The sequence below is a fragment of the Microcebus murinus genome, chromosome 4 (assembly GCF_040939455.1).
Source record: "Microcebus murinus isolate Inina chromosome 4, M.murinus_Inina_mat1.0, whole genome shotgun sequence".
Lineage (NCBI taxonomy): Eukaryota > Metazoa > Chordata > Mammalia > Primates > Cheirogaleidae > Microcebus > Microcebus murinus.
The window spans coordinates 61806577-61816206 of NC_134107.1; positions in this window are offsets into that span (position 1 = coordinate 61806577).

Below are 9630 nucleotides of genomic sequence, written 5' to 3' on the forward strand. Positions count from 1 at the left end.
AATTTACATTTTCCTGATGGTTAATGATGAGCATCTTTTCATGTGCATGTTGGCCATTTGTATATCTTTGGAGAAATATCCAGGCTCTTTGCCCATTTTTCAATTATTTTCTTTTTTCCTATTTTTAATTAAGAACATTTGAAGTAGAGGAAATAATTACTATTCTTAGGAGAAAATTAATTTGTTCTCTATTAATTAATCCATCACCCTTAAAATCTTAGATTAGGTCCAAGTTCTTACTCTCTAATGTAGCAAATTGTATAATGTTACTAAAACTATAGTTTACAGTTGAAACTTGCTTTTTGTTGTTGTTGTTGTTGTTTTTTCTTTTTTTGAGACAGTCTCACTCTGTTGCCGGGGCTAGAGTTCCGTGGTGACAGCCTCGCTCACAGCAACCTCAAACTCCTGGGCTCAAGCAATCCTGCCTCAGCCTCCCAAGTAGCTGGGACTATAGGCATGTACCACCATGCCCAGCTAATTTTGTCTGTTTTTTAGTTGCCTGGCTAATTTCTTTCTATTTTTAGTAGAGACGGGGTCTCACTCTTGCTCAGGCTACTCTCGAACTCCTGACCTCAAGCAATCCACCCGCTTCTCCCAGAGTGCTAGGAGTATAGGCGTGAACCACCACGGCCAGCCGAAACTTGCTTTTAATTACATTTCCTTGTGAGGTTCTTACAATAGCCTGCTGACGTAGGAGACATAGTACATAGAAATAGTAGTCAGGCGGTCTAGATTTGAGTCCCAGGCTCCTTTATCGATCATGTGAACTTAAGCAAATTGCATTCCCCCTCTCCAAGTTAGTTTCCCTCATAATACAAGGTATTTTTAACCACATGAAATTATTGTGAAGACAAGAGGAAATAATGCATGTAAAAATACCAGGGACAGAGTTAGGTGCTCACTATTTTTTCAGTCCAGTAGTTATAAATAGAAAACTGAGGGCTCAGAGAAGTTAAATTATGTACCCAAACTCACAGATTGCATGCTAATGGCATCATGCTGAGCCATGAATTATTGCTTTCTCTAGAAGGGTATGTTTGTGCCACCAAACAGGACAGAGGAACTTGGCATCGGACATATCTACTAACTAGCCTTAGGTGCCTTCACACAGAGGTGCTCAATTCAGGATTTTTTTTTTTTTTTTTTTTGGCGTTTTTTTTTCTTCTTCTTCTTTGAGTTCAATTATGTGTCACAAATCCCATATAAGAGGAAGTGGAGTGAAAAAAGTACCATATAAGCAAGACCTTTCCCAGAAAGGATATTGACAACTGTCTGCTGCCTGTGCTTGCAGGTTTATAAGCTTTTAAGTAAACGAGACTTGATGACCTATATATTGAAAAAGAATAATTGAAATACAGTAGGATCAGATTTGTACTTGTGAGGAAGCTCACTCTGCCTTCTTCCCTCTTCCATGCCCACACATACACACTGTAACTGAAAACACTCCCCCCTTTTTTTTTAACCAGACAAGCCTGCGTTTGAATCCTAGCAAGGTATGTGTGTTTGAACAAGCTCTAAAAAGCATAATAAAACAGTAGAGGATGGAATGAGTTATAGTACTACATTATCTGATTTCTTAAAAAAGACTGATAGATAAGCGTTATTCCCTCCAAATGGTTCTTCTGTCTGGTATCCTGACTTTTCTCTCTCTTTGCAATGGATAGTTGCTGGGCACTTCGATGTGCAGACATCGGGGATACAGTTGTCAGCCAGGGGAAGAAAGCCTCTCGTCTCATGGAGCTTCTAGCCTAGTAAAGGAGACATGTTAATCAAAGAATTACAACTATATGTATAAAATGGAAAGAGCCAGGTGGAGAAATAGTGCCATGACAGCGTGTAATTGGGAATTTAGGGAGAGTTTTCCTCAGGAAGAAATGCTTCAGCCACGATCAGAAGGAAGAGGAGGAATTAGGATTTAAGTAGGCAAAGAGGAGGGGGATAAGCTGTCCAGTAGATGGGACGGCAGATGCAAAAGCCCTATAGTGGGAGAGGCATGGTGGGAGGGGAACTTCAAGTAGGCCGATGTAGCTGCAGCATGGATAGCAAGTGCAGTATGGTGGGAACAGGCAGTGGTGACTGAACTATAAAAATCTTGTAGGTTGTGATAAAGGTGTGTGTGTCTTTATTCTAAAAACAAGAGGGAGTCAATGAAAAGTCTTAAGCCACTGAATCTGGCAAAAGTGAATTAGCACATTTATAAAATATTTGCAGTCCTGCTTGTTCATTAGAACAGAAAGACATACATGACATTTCTGTTTTGATGCCAGTCTCATGTCCTTTTTTCAAACATCTTCAGTGGTTCCCTACAGGTGTATGAATCTGGCATTTAAGGCTCTTGGCCAAAGCCTCAACCTACATGTCTAGATTTATGTTCTGATTTCACTACCCCAAGCTACTTACTACCTACATGCCCCACCACACACACAATTTATGCTTTGCATTTGAAAATCTCACTCATTGCTCAGAGTTCAGCTTGAATTCCACCTTCTTCATCAAAACTGCCCAGATCTCTTCAATAAGTTCTCATCCCACCCCACTGCTGCATTCTTTTAGCATTTGGGGAGAAACACATGCTTACTTAGACTTACCATTGGTTACCTACTGAGAAGTATTTGCAGTGCATAAGGATCCTCTTTTTGGGTAAGTATTCACATTTTATTTTTGGAAGTTATCAAATTCCTTATGATAGGAACTCCAGGTGTGCACCATGACACACTAAGGGTTCCTTTGTAGTCCCCCACAATGTGATTCCCAGAGAATCCTTGAAATGCAATATTCTAGGGAGTCATTCTAAAAAATTCTTTCATCAGAAAATGATAAGCACTGAGTTTTCTCACTTCTTTTTCTCTTATGCTGTTGAATTAAATCTCAGGCTTTATGTTCAAGTGTGTTAGAAAAAAGTTTAGTGAGATTTTAAATAATCTTGATGAGATTCACTCTCGCAGTCAACTCAAATACCATTCTTATTTAGTCCTCAACTGCTATTTGCTTGCATGATGGTGTTCACCAGGGTTTGTACTCAACCCACATCCCTTCTCATTCTGCATAGTATTCCTGTAGTTTTCATGTATGCTATATAGCTTCAACTTATATACAGATTAAGTCATTGAATATATATTCATTGAACACTTGTGTCTCAGGCACTATTCTAGCCACTAGGGCTATAGCAGTGAACAAAATATTAATAGTAAAACGTACTTGCCCTATGTAGCTTACATTCCAAACACAATAAATATAAACAAAAAGTGCATAGTATGTTCATGATAATAAGAAAAAAAAATATGGAAGGGGAAATTCTAAGATGTGTGAGTATGAAAGTTTAGATAGGGTAAATCGTGAGGGCCTCACAGAGATGACTCGAACAAAATCTGAAGGAAGTGAGAGAACTAGTTAGGTTGATTTCTGCAGGAAGTGTTTCAGGTGAGAACAGCAAGTACAAAGGCCCTCAGGTATATATGCCTGGCATGCTCAACGACAGTAAGAAGAATGAGACAGGATTAGAGTAAATAGGGAGGAAGGAAGTAGAATGTGAGGGGAAGGAGAGAACTGGAAGCTATTCCTTGTTTCCTGAGTGTCTTCCATCATAAAAGGTATTGGATTTTGTCAAATCTAATCAATTTTTGCATCAATTGAGATGAACTTATGGACTTTTTCCTTTGTTCTATTAATGTGTATTACATTGATTTTCTGATGTTGAATCACCCTTGCATTCCTGGGATAAATTCCACTTGCTTATGGTGTATAATCTTTATAATATGCTTTTGGATTCAATTTGCTCATATTGAGGATTTTTGCATCTGCAATAGTTTGAGTAACATTGGTGCTAATTCTTTAAATATTTGCTAGAATTCACCAGTGAAGCCATCTGGTCTTGAACTTTTCTTTGTTAGGAGGTTTTCTTGATCACTAATTCAATCTGTTTACTTCTTATAGGTCTATTTCTTCTTGAGTCAAGTCATTTGTGTGTTTCTAAGAATTTGTCCATTTTATCTAGATAATCTAATTTGTTGGTGTACAATTGTTCATAGTATTCTTATAATCCTTTTTATTTAAGGTTGACAGTAATATCCCTACTTTCATTTCTGATTTTAGTTATTTGCATCTTGCCTCTTTTCTTTGTCAGTATAACTAAATGGTTGTAAATTTTGTTGATCTTTTCAAAGAGCCAACTTTTAGTTTCATTGATTCTATTGCTTTTCATTTCTCCATTTCATTTATCTTCACTCTATTAGTTATTTTCTTCCTTTTGCTAACTTTGGATTTAGGTTTGCCTCTTTTTCTAGTGCCTCAAGGTGTAAAGTTTTGTTATTGATTTGAAATCTTCTTTTTAATGTAGGGATTTATAGCTATAAATTTCCCTGTGAGCACTGCTTTTGTTGCATCGCATAAATTTTAGTATGTTGTGTTTTTTTCATTCATCTCAAGGTATTTTCTAGTTTCCCTTGTGATGTCTTTTTTGACCCCTTAGTTGTTTAAGAATATGTTGTTTAATTTCCACGTTTGAATTTTCCGGTTTTTCTGTTATTGATTTCCCTTTCCTTTCCTTTCCTTTCCTTTCCTTCCCCTTCCCCTTCCCCTTCCCCTTCCCTTTCCCCTTCCCCTTCCCCTTCCCCTTCCCCTTTCCCTTTCCCTTTCCCTTTCCCTTTCCCTTTCCCTTTCCCTTTCCCTTTCCCTTTCCCTTTCCCTTTCCCTTTCCCTTTCCCCTTTCCTTTCCTTTCCTTTCCTTTCCTTTCCTTTCCTTTCCTTTCCTTTCCTTTCCTTTCCTTTTTTCATTTCTGAGATGGGGTCTTACTCTGTCACCCAGGCAGGAGTACAGTGGCACAATCATAGCTCACTCACTGCACCCTCAAACTTCTGAGATCAAGCAATTCTCTTGCCTCAGCCTGCTAAATAGCTGGGACCACAGGCATGCACCACCATACCTGGTTAATTTTTCTTATTTTTTTAGAGATGGGGGTCTTGCTGTGTTGCCTGGGCTACTGTAAAACAGCTGGGCTCAAGGGATCTTCCCTCTTGGGCTTTCGAAGTCATTGGGCTTGCAGATATGAGCCACTGTGCCCACCTATGTTAATTGATTTCTATTTTCACTGTTGTCAAAGAAGATGCTTTGTATGATTTCAGTATTTTCAAATTTATTGAGACTTGTTTTGTGGCCTATCATATGGTCCATCTGGAGAATATTTCACATGCACTTGAGAAGAATGTTATTCTGTATTGTAGGGTGGAGTGTTCCACATATGTTTGTTAGGTCTAGTTGGTTAATAGTGTTGTTCAGGTCCTCTATTTCCTTATTGGTCTTCTATCTAATTGTTCTATCCATTATTGAAAGTGGGGTGTTGAAGTCTCCACAAGTCTCCATTATTGAGGAAATGTCTATTTTTCCCTTTGATTTTATTAATATTTGCCTCATAGTTTGAGACTGTTGTTTAGTCCATATAAAGTCTATTTTATATGATGTTAGTACAACTGACAATGATTTAGTTTATGACTTCTTGACTTTATGATGGGTTTATTGGGACATAACCCCAATGTAAGTCAAAGAGTGTCTAAACTTACAATGGTTTGACTTATCATTTTTTGACTTTATGATGGGTTTACTGGGACCTAATCCCATTGTAAGTCAAGGAGCATCTGGACTTATGATGGTTCAATGTACAATTTTTTTACTTTATGATGGGTTTATCAGGATATTAAATGCATTTTTGACCTACAGTATTTTTACTTATAATGGGTTTATTGGAATGCAACCCTATCATAAGTCAAGGAGTATCTATATAGCTATCCATCTCTCTTTTGGTTACCATTTGTATGGAATATCTTTTTCTATTATTTCACTTACAATCTATTTATAACTTTTGATCTAAAATGTATCTTTTGTGGGCAGCCTATTGGATCATGGTTTTTTAAATCCATTCTGCCAATCTCTGGTTTTAGATTGGAGAGTTTAATCCATTTATGTTTAATATATTACTGATAAGGAAAGACTTATTAATACTTTTACAATTTATTATTTGTTTTTCATATTTCTTTTACTTTTTTTTAAATCCTGCATTTCCTCTGTTACTGTCTTATGTTTAGTTGACTTTTTTGTAGTGAAATGTTTTGATTCTCTTCTTTTTTCCTTTGTGTATATTTTTAAAATATTTAGGCATTTCCTTTGTGGTTAACATGGGGATTATATTGAACATCCTAAATTTGTAGAAATTTAGTTTGAATTGATAAACTTCAACAGCATATGAAGACTCTTTTCCTATATCTTTGTCCCCCTGATCCTTTATGCTATTGTTGTCACAAATTACATATTTATACATATGTGCCCTATAACAGATTTATAATTATTTTTTATGCATTTGTCTTTTAAATCATGTAAATCTTTATCTTTTAAACCTTCTTCCGGGTTTCCTGGGTTTTTTTTTTGTTTCTTTGTTTAGTTGGTTGATTGGTTAGTTGGTGAAGGCTATAGTAGTCCATTTGTCCAGTGACTTTTCATGATTTTTTCATAGATCGTATTCCTTTTCATGTGTGGTCGCTGAAGTCTCTGTTCTTTAGCTTGTGTTCAACTAATGTTTTGACAGATTTTCTTGAATACTAGGAGCTCAACAAACAGACAAACAAAATACCTCTCCCAATCTTTGCAGATTTCCTCTGTTCTCTGACTCTCCTTCAACACATACACAGACTTTCACTGAGCCAAGGGACCTACCTGAGGTGAAAGTTTGAGGTCTTCTCAAATGAAGCTTTCTAAATTTCCCCTTCTACAAAGGTGCTTTTGAATGCCCTAATTTCCCAAGGAAACACTCTCCTTGGCTTTTTCTCTTAGGCCTTAAGAGTCTGTTATATGTCTCAACCAAAATCTTTTGCCTCAGGCGTCTGCAGATTTTTTGTCAGCCTAACAATGTTTAGACTATTTTCTTCTACTCTTCTGGCCTGGGTAAGTTCTGAGTTAAGGCAAAGCAGAGATGAGTGCTTTGTATCAGTTCTTCAGATATTCCTGCGACAGGTTAGAATAGACACACACAAAAATTTGTGAATAAAGTCTGCTCTGCTCCTTCCAGAACCAAAGACCAGGGTCCCACACTGGAATGTGGACTGACAGCTTCAAACCAGGGAGTAGGGCTAGTAAAAATGCCACAAAGCTGTCCTACAGTTTTGGTTCCTTTCTCACATTTTTTATTGTGGTGAAATATATATCACATAGAATTTACCATTATAATCATTTTAAATATACAGTTCAGAGACAAGTACATTCACATTATAACCATCACCACTATCTATCTCCAGAACTTTTTCATCAACTCATACTGAAACTGTGTATCCATTAAGTAATAACTTCCCATCCCTGTCTCCTCCAGTAACCACCCTATAATTTTAAAGTTGCCTTTTTTTATTCAGTGTTCGGTTGCTGCTGTAAACCTTTGGCTGTTTTTTTGTTTTCTTTTGTTCTTTTGGGTTTGGGGTTTTTTTGTGTTTTTTTTTTTTTGTTTTTTTTTTGAGACAGGGTCTCACTCTGTTGCTGGGGCTGGAGTACAGTGGCATCGTCATAGCTCACTGCAACCTCAAACTCCTGGGCCCAAGCGAACCTCTGTCCCAGCCTCTTGAGTAGCTGGGACTACAGGCATGCACCACCATGCTCAGTTTAGTTTATTTTGTTTCATTTTATTTTATTTTGCTTTATTTTTTTGTAGAGACATGGTCTTACTTTGTTGCCTAAGCTGGTCTCAAACTCTTGGCCTCAAGTGATCCTCCCGCCTTGCCCTTCCAAAGTGCTGGGATTACAGGCATGAGCAATTGTGCCTAGCAAACCTTTGACTGTTTTCTGGAGTTCTGACAAAGTTGTTTCTCACAGTTTCTGCTGTTTTTTAATGTTTCTTTGGAGCTGCCTAGTCTGCCATTTTGCTGACATTACTCTCAACACCGAGGTTTTTGTCCTGAGCACTGTGGAAGAGGAGAATGGCCATTAACTGAGATGGAAAATACTGTGGGAAGATCCAATTTGTGGGGAGAGGGGAGAATGTCCAGGGCTCAGTTTGGGGTACGTTAAATTCAAGTTGCCTAATAGACATCAAGTGGAGAAGTCAAGTAGACAGGTATTAATAGAAAAGATGTCCAAGGAGTGATCACTGGGGCAGTACAGCACATAGAGGTCAGGAAGATGAGGCAGAATCAGAAAAGAGACCAAGAAGGAGTGACCAGAAAGATAGGAGGTAAAGCTGGAGATTGTGGTGTCTTGGAAACAGGCAAAGAATGTGTTTCTGCTGCTAAAGTCAAATAAGATGAGGACTTGTGGAGTTGGCCACATGGAAATCCTTGGCAACCTTGCAAAGTGCTGTTTTGGTAGAATTGGGGGCAAAAACTATACAAAAGTAGGAGGGAAGAATTGGAGACTGAGAGTACCTATAATTCAATGAGTCACTGTAAAGCAGAGAAATGGGGTGGTTGCTGGCAGGACAAATGGGGTCAAGAATTATTATTTTTTACTGTAAGAAATTGGGATTCCCAATGGGATTGATCTGATGGAGAGGAGAAAGTTTATGAAGCAGGAGAGAAGAGAGTTGCTGGGATGGGAGCTAGCAGAGGTGCTGGGTTCATCCATTACAGCAGAAGAGGAAAAAGATATGCAGGGATAGAAGCAGGTATGTGGGTAGATGCATTTGCTTCAATCTTCTGATGACTCCCAAATACATGTCTATAATCACTATTCCTTCCTTGAGGCAAACCCTGCTGCCTTGGGACATTCCTGACTGGGTTTTCTAAAATACTTCAGCCTCAAGTTGAGCCAAAGCAAGATCAACTCCTTTTCTTCTCTCTCTGCTGGTTACTACCTGTCCATGGCATCCCACCCATGCTCAGGAGAGGAAGGGTCAGATGTTTTAGTAGAGTGGAGGCCTCAAGATAAAAGCAACTCCAGAGCTGAGACTGGACGATGAGTAGACATTTACTGTGTGGGGAAAGGTATGGAAGGATGAAACAGGCAGAGCACCTAAAGGTGGGGTGAGAAACTGACCTCAGGTGGGGGGTGACTAGGGAGTGGTGAGCGCAGAGCAGTCACCTAGAGGTGGTTATACTCCCAGACGCCAACAAAGCATTGTCAGGATCCCTGGAGTTGCCCATAGTTTGTTACATGATCTGTGATCATGATGCATATCTTGAATTTTTCTTCCATAGTATTAGATTTTTGTCCTGGAAGGAGAACCCTAATGTGCCCCTTTCCCCCTCTGTTCCCTCTTCATGCAATGCACTTCTTCTGTTGACCAAAACCCCTTCTCACCCTTTATCTCTAAGGCTACCTCCCGGGACTCTCACTTTTCCAGACTCTTTACCCCTTACTGTACCTCCTTTATGGCTCTTCTCACCTGTTACCCCAATTTGTGTCCCAGGAGGGTTTTGCTCTGAGAGTTGAATTCACCTTCATTCACCTTCATGTCCTCCGAACAGGACCTGGCATGGAAGAAGCATTAACAAGTTTGTTGATTGACTGTACAAAAAAAAAACACACCCAAACCTTTCTGGTCTTAGGTCTCTGTCCACAGGTGCACAAATGCTTACTAACTAAAATGCACAAGCAAATCCCAGAAATAACATCCTTCTTTCAGGCTGTTTTTAGATGAGGATGTTATTGTTGTGAGATGT